The sequence below is a fragment of the Strongylocentrotus purpuratus genome, unplaced genomic scaffold (genome assembly GCF_000002235.5).
Source record: "Strongylocentrotus purpuratus isolate Spur 01 unplaced genomic scaffold, Spur_5.0 spur5_contig_852, whole genome shotgun sequence".
Lineage (NCBI taxonomy): Eukaryota > Metazoa > Echinodermata > Echinoidea > Camarodonta > Strongylocentrotidae > Strongylocentrotus > Strongylocentrotus purpuratus.
This window is the reverse complement of record NW_022145560.1, coordinates 321,201-329,758: the sequence shown is the minus strand read 5'-3', so window position 1 is coordinate 329,758 and position 8,558 is coordinate 321,201.

Genomic DNA, 8,558 nt, shown 5'->3' with positions numbered 1-8,558 from the left:
ACATAGTTTAAAATGGATTTATTTAACGCCCGGAAATGTGGTTTTCCTTGACTTTTCCACGCGATTGCTAAATAGGATAGAGTAATAATAATAATATCTTAGTCATACGACACAATCGTTCTCCGTTCCGGTGGCAATAGTTGACTAAATTTCCTACACTAACTCTATTCCATCGCAGGACACAAGATATATTTCGCCACCCCATGTATACAGCAGGCCTAAGCTTATATAAGTTACTAAAAGGCACCGTGCTCATTTTAACTGACATCACTACTAATTTCTTCCATCTCTTTAGGTCTTATATAGACAGGAGCCATCCGGTTCTCGTCGGTAATTGCCAATTAATACGAGGTAGTGTACTGTATGCACTGTGGTATACGGTAGTAGTGGCTTTTCAATACCATGTTTGACAAGTATATTGATGTTGGGATCAATGTTTATTATCCAAAAAGGAGTGAGTGGATTTTGAGTGACAACTTAATAATACGATACTGTAACGTCCAACTGCTAGAATGTATCTTGTGCATCGTTTCACAAACCCGTCGTTGATATAAGTTCGCCGACATGTGGTAATAAATGATGGTTGGTTTGGTCCATCTGACTGCTAGGCAAACATGTGTACTGTATGCTTGTAAGTAAGCAACCAGGGGACCGATGGGTGTTGTGGTCGAGTGGATACGTCGCCGGACTGTCGATCACAAGGTCCGCGGTTCATGTCCCGCCGCTGCACTAATGTCCTTTGGCAAGACATTGATCTACATTTGCCACACTCCACCCAGGTGAAGTAAATGGGTACCTGGTAGGAATTTATTCCTTGAAACGCAGCGCGCGTAACAGCTGCACTGCTAAAGCCAGGGTAATTATGCTGCATTATTGTAGAACGCTTAGAGACTTCTGACAAAATAAGTGTTAGGCGCTATATAAGCACTGTAATTATTATTATTATTATTTAAGTCCTCTCCATGAACCAACGAATCCGTCATATTTATATATATATATACAGTGTGAGTCAAAAGAAAGTGATGATTTTTTTTTTAAATAGCAATTTTCTAGGTGTAACATTTTTTTTGGACTCACACGGTATATATATAACTATATTATTCATAACCCTTGTAATTTATGTTTTAAGTGTCTTTCCTGGTCCCTGTGTATAGCCTATGGGAATGAGATAATTCAGTAGTCAAAGGGTTGATATGCCACATCCTCAAGAAATATCAGTCCGGACAAATCAATTTTTCACATACTGAAATATTACAAAAATAGGGTATGGATATGAATAATTTCCACAGCTTCGGTACTCTATATAGGAAATATAGTGAGCTAAAAAAATAAGGAGAGAGAATAGAGTTGGAGTAAAGTGGGGTGGGAAATGAGACAATGTGGAAATAAAGGTTTGTTATGAAGTAATGGAATTCCACTAGGAAAAATAAATCATATTTTATTCACATTAAATTTAAACTTCTTTTTAAACTGTCTCGATCTGAACTTCATAATTTGTTTACACATCTCCTCAATTTCGCATGCCTTGAATGCAGTGGTGCATGGTAGTGTGAATAGTTCCTTTTGTGGCATGATCAATGCTCTAGTGGATTGTATTGCTCTACAAATTATATACTTTTAGAGCGTTTCAGTCAATGTGAAGAACCCATACCTATAGTGAGAGTGGCGGATCCAGGAATTTCTTACCGGGGGGGGGGGGGTCAAAATCACACGGGGTGAAATATATGAAAGACGAAGCGAGCGTTGGGGATGGGTCTGGGAGGGGGTCAGAATCCCCTATAATACAGTAGGAAGCATTTGCAATTTTAGAACCACATTAGGCGCATTTTCAGGCACTTCCTGGAGTAATATGACGTAAAATTGCCTTCTCTTACCCCCTCCAAGAGTAGGAATCTTTTGCAATTGTGAACCTTATTTGGCGCATTAATGTCCATCGGCACTTTCTGAAAAAACGAGGCCTTCTGATTGGTTAGAAGTTAGAGGAAAATGATCTGTCACGTCGCGAGATGTTGTATATGCTTCGTTGCTGCACAATGGACAAAGACATTGGTCTGGTACTTTGCCAGTAGTACTTGCAAAAATTATCTCGAGTGTATGAATTGTGTTGTTATCAGGGGCGTCGCTAGACCTTTTTCAGTGGGGGGAGGGGGGTGGGTGTAAAGGCCACCGATTACCGACAGAACTAGCCACCAATTACCAACAAATATATTAACGCCAATGTTCCAATGTCCTCAAATTTAACCCTATAATTATAAACCCGAGGCCAGGAACTAAGTTATTTTTGTTTTGAAGCTTTGAAACTTCATTAAATTATTAGAGAAAGAAGACCATTCGTTGTACTGTTCCCGACTCTTAATTCTTGTATGAATTCAGTCCCCCCCCCCCCTCCTGCGCGAAGCGCGGAAGCTTTGACGTTTCATTCAAGGGGGTTGGAGGGGGGTAGTGAGCAATAATTTATTTATTTTTTGCTCCCGATAATTCGCTCAGGCACCCCCCCCCCCCCTGGATCCACCACTGGTGTCCAACAATGCATTTTAGAGTACCTAGATACCTAGTACCTGTTTACGATTCTATTAGAGTAGCTAGATACCTAGTACCTGTTTACGATTCAATTCCATATGGTGTTTTAATTATGATAATCAGACAGGTTTGATTGCCGTGCACTAATCAAGGACCTAAGGTTACCTGTTTACAACTCTATTCCATATGCTGTTTTAATTACTATGATAATCAGAAAGGTTTGATTGTCATGCACATAATCAAGAACCCAAGATAACCTGTTTACAATTCTACTATTCCAAACGGTATGTTTATTGTAGCTTGTTTTATATGCTAAGGGGTATAATCAATCCATCGGAGTGAAAACATGATTGGAATTAGTACATACAATCCATGATTGTGCAAATCGATATCTGGGGCAGGCAACGTTGGGACAGATTTTAGCTTTATATTCAAACAACGTTTTGCGTAACTTTTTAATGTTTTGTTAACAACAAAAAAACTATAGACGCCGTTTATATATTTGAAATGTTGGTTTATTTTGCTGAGAGAATATAACAAAATTGTTGCTGAGACATGTTTTAGAAAAATGGTCTAATGGAAAAAGGAATAGAATACACTTTTCTGCTTATTATTGGATACAGGGAGGGGAAGTCCACCCTGATATTAAGTTAGCTTCATTAGAAGCAGAACAATAATTAGGATTTTCTGTTGTACGCAGAAAAATCTAAATTTTGTATTATTTCATCAATATTCGACTTTAAACGCATTTGTTTTTAAAACCCTCGCAGAAATATGTTTTAAATTAGATCCTCTTTCGCATTATGATACAATTTTTAGGCAAATTTTACCATTAAACTTTTGGGGCTCCCAACGCTTAAGAGGCTCTACACCAGGCGCGGATCCAGGATTTCATAGGGGGCCCAAATTTGAAATTATGCGAGCCAAATATCGGTACGTAATGGTGACCTGCATTGACGTAGTGGGGGGGGGGGGTGCAGGAAGGGGCGATTTCCCCCTCCCGCGCAGAGTGCGGAAGCTTTTACGTTTCAATAAATCATTAGAGAAAGAAGACGATTCGTATTACCATTCTCGACTCTTAATTCTTGTCTGAATTCGGTCCCCCCCCCCCCCCCCCCCCCTCCTCCTGCGCGATTTAATGAAACTTTTACTTTCATTAAATCATTAGAGAAAGAAGACGATTCGTATTACCATTCTCGACTCTTAATTCTTGTATGAATTCAGTCCCCCCCCCCCCTCCTGCGCGAAGCGCGGAAGCTTTGACGTTTCATTAAAGGGGGTAGGGGGGGTAGTGAGCAATAATTTATTTATTTTTTGCTCCCGAAAATTTGAAAATCGTGCCGGCCGATAATCCGCTCAGGCACCCCCCCCCCCCCTGGATCCACCACTGGTGTCCAACAATGCATTTTAGAGTACCTAGATACCTAGTACCTGTTTACGATTCTATTAGAGTAGCTAGATACCTAGTACCTGTTTACAATTCAATTCCATATGGTGTTTTAATTATTATGATAATCAGAAAGGTTTGATTGTCGTGCACTAATCAAGGACCTAAGGTTACCTGTTTACAACTCTATTCCATATGCTGTTTTAATTATTATGATAATCAGAAAGGTTTGATTGCCGTGCACTAATCAAGGACCTAAGGTTACCTGTTTACAACTCTATTCCATATGCTGTTTTAATTACTATGATAATCAGAAAGGTTTGATTGTCATGCACATAATCAAGAACACAAGGTAACCTGTTTACAATTCTACTATTCTAAACGGTGTGTTTATTGTAGCTTGTTTTATATGCTAAGGGGTATAATCAATCCATCTGAGTGAAAACATGATTGGAATTAGTACATACAATCCATGATTGTGAAAATCGATATCTGGGGCAGGCAACGTTGGGACAGATTTTAGCTTTATATTTAAACAACGTTTTGCGTAACTTTTTAATGTTTTGTTAATAACAAAAAAAACTATAGACGCTTTTGAACGAGAGGGAGGATTTACTGGCTGTAAATTTATGAATTTGTCATTTTACAACAAACGCATAAAATGTATAATTTACTAAAAAATGAGGAAAAATCTCGGAAAATTATGTCATTTCAGCATTATGTGTAAACCACCGTAACGGTTATGGAATCAGAAATAAAACCCCTCCTCGATCAAGTCGCCAGTGCCCCGCCCCCCCCCCCTGATCTACACTTTGTTGGCGGAAAAATCGCAACTGATCTACCCTACCTTTCTTCTTTCGCTTCCCCCCCCCCTTTCTCTCCACATTTTTTTTTTGCCCCGAAAATTGGAAAAATTACGTCGTCGTCGTCGTCGTCGTTCAGTGGCTTGGAGGAGTGTTACACCCACAAATGTATTAACGCCCACAAATGTAATAACAGGCCGTCTCTTTCCAAATTTATTTATTAATTTATTGAATTTTCTCTAAAAAAAAAGGAATACAAATAAAATAAGCATAAGGAAAGGGGATGGAAAGAGAAAGAATCCTAAAAATAGTCATTTATGACATGAAATTGTACATAATGTATATAGACCCTACCGGTATATAAATAATTCATAAAATATCGTGTGGCAAAAATAGTCAACTGTGACTGATTACCAAACAAAATCAAATCAAGAAGAAGAAGAAGTTCTTCCACAGGAATAAGATGATGGGGTCTTAGTTTTGAAGAAAAAAAATTGTTGGAAATAACCGGGTCTGGAAGAAAAACTACGCTCTAAACCTATGCTTTATTACCGGGTCTTAGTTTGGAAGATGGTGGGGTCTTAGTTTAAAAGTTTTTTTTTTTTTTTTTTTTTTTTTACTTTTGAATAACCGGGTCTGGAGGAAAGACTACGCTCGATTCTCATGTTATTCCACAGGAAAAGTATTATGGGGTCTTAGTTTTGAAGACTTTTTAAATTTTCTAAATATACGGTCCTGCAGTAAAGACTGCGCGCTATACCCATGCTTTATTACAGGGTTTTAGTTTTGAACAAATTCGACAAAATATCCCTTCAAATTTATTACATTTGTGGGTAAAGTCATTATTACATTTGTGGGTGATTCAAAATTATTACATTTGTGGGTGAAATTATTACATTTGTGGGTAAAGTGTTATTACATTAGTGGGCGTTATTACATTTGTGGGTTAAACACCCCCCCCCCCCCCCCCCCCCCCCCCCCCCCCCTCTCTCTAACATTTCGCTCATTACGCCACTGTTGCTCTCAATTGCTTACCAATATTTGGCTCGCATAATTTCAACTTGCCCCCCCCCCCCTCCCCCCCCCCCTCCCCCCTAAGAAATCCTGGATCCGCGCCTGGTTGTGGATGTGATTTCTATCTATTAAGAATAACAATCATAATTACTGTCATAATCTTTTCATGCTCTGGACAATATAAAATCTAAGAAGGCGGCGATTGGTGATCGTTGTTGTTGTTGTTGTTCTTTTTATTTCCGAAATCAGATAAAAATATTATACATAGTAAAAAATACAAAGTAAAATATTTATATATGTACATAAACAAAAATCGGTGGATAACCCAATTCGGCAGTGTTTATAGAACACTACTGTTCTTCCTTGGGGTCCTTACACTACAATATTAACATAAAAGCGACATAAAGCAGAATAGAAACAAAACATAAATACAACTTTTTAAATACCAAGGTAACAAAATCGTGTATACTTGTTCTTTATTATTTTCATTCACACGATGATAATTCATTTACTAATATTCATATGCTAAATATACAATGTTGGTCATAAAGGTGGAATAATTATATTAACCCCAATTTATGGAATGATTTTGACAACGATTTATTCGTAATAGATCTAGATTATAGTATACATTCTCAAATGTTATTAAATAATAATTTGCGAGTGTTTGTTTAGCGTGACTCCTAAAGCATGTGTGTGTTACTATATTAATCAACTACGGGACCTACGTCCTTAAGTCATAACTGATAGTAATGAGGATTAATGCCTCACAAAAGGGCACTAATATAGCTGATCGACACGGTTTTTATTCTGGGGCCTCACAGTAACGAGGTCATTGCTTAGCCAATAAATAATGACTGTACGCAGCGGGGGCTAGGGTACGTCGCCGCCCACCTATACTTGTTCCAAACAAGTACTACAAATCTAGTTTATTTTTCTTATTTTGACCCACTTTTTAGTTAACAAGATAACTTTGAAATGGTTCAACCAAATTCCTTTGGCACACATAAGTATAGACATATGGACAAGACAAGGTAAGGTTTTCAACCTTGACATTGACTGATGACGTCATCTAGGCGCCAGTTTGTGAAATTTTCTGAAAATATACTTAATATGATCATAACTTCACAACCAAAAGTTATGTCTCATTCATATTTATCATAATCAAGGTCAATATCAGTCCGGTCAACTTTAGGTCAAAAAACGTCATAGCGCGCGCAAAATTGTTAAATGCTCAAAATCGTCTCAAATTTATTTTGCATACGTTTCAGGTCATTTTAAGCATTTTATAAAAAAATCGCGCACCCGCGCATGTGCGTGCGTTTTCGCGCGTCACACCATACACAACACAACATAGAATCGTCATTTTTTTTTTCAAGATATTTCTCATATTTTTTAGAACAATTTGATACAATGTTTATCTCTTTATGACCATTAATAACAGGATGAGCATCCATTCAAGATAAATGTCCGTGCTCGCGAGCTCTTTTAATACATAGCATACATGGGGGAAAACAGGCCTATACACTATCCATTATAGTATTTGGAATGCACCGGGATCTTCATTTTTTTTTTCATATTTAGATTGAGTATGTGTCGGAGATATGATTTCATGTCTCATTTGGCCAAAAAAGTGTATCGTGACATCATTATAATGGCCTTGGAACTCAAAATACGAATTTGCATATTATGACGTCAGCATATTTATGTAAAATTGATTGTATCTCTGTAAATATTGATCGATTGTTGTAGCTAAGACAATTCTCTACAAGCTCAGTAAACACTTTTTTTTCATTTGGATGACGTCATCATAGTGAAAATTACGATTAACGGGCACATATCGGAAATTTCATAATTTGCGTGTTATGCCTAAAGAAGATGAATTTCGTTCACGTCATGAATCTACATATTGTTTTTTAAACATTTTTAAGCAGTATCTCGCTTATTTTTGCTCTATTTTGTCTCAAATTTTAGTTGACCAGCCCACCTATACTTGTTCCAAACAAGTATTATATGTCTAGTTTCTTTTAAGTTTTATTCAATAATTTGCATTCAAAGAGACATTTGTGCATAAGATATTGATTTACATATTCATAGAGGATTTGCGCCTTGGTGATTTACTCGATTGCTTAACTTAACGTTGAACTTTTAATTATGTACCACAATTTGTGTGTATGTGTGTGTTTTTGTTTGTTTGTTTGTTGTCTTTTTTTTTTGGGGGGGGGGTGTCATTACTATGTTTTTAGGCCTACTCCGCCCGTGTGCAAAAGAAAGGAAAAGATACACGCATTGATGTTAACTACCCACTTGCTACCTGCTGGAGCACATAAGGTGAATCGACAATATAACGTTTACAGAAGGGAGAGAGAGAGGGGGAGATGGAGAAGGAGGGAGAGAGAGAGGGGGGGGGTGGAGAAAGAAACAAAATCGACACCGACGATTTGCCTTACGCATGCGCAGTTGCAATTATTATGAATTATGGATTTTTTTTTTTTTTTTTTTTTTTACGTGGTATTTTATTTCCATCATTCACAGGTGCTAATGTTACAAATAAATATTTGATTAACATTCAACAAAGATTGATTTTTTTTTTGTTTTGTAATATTCTTTATTGTATTCACTCAATAAATAATATTAATTCATACAAATTGTAATATATAACATATTGACATCAATTACAGAGTACAAAATACAGTAATCTCAATTATATTGAATGAATTAATATTGTTATAACCCCCCCTCTATATTTTGTTCTGCAGTACTATAGTATCCCTATTACATATTATAATTTATAACATATTGGAACAAAGTACAGACTACAGTCTGGCGACATT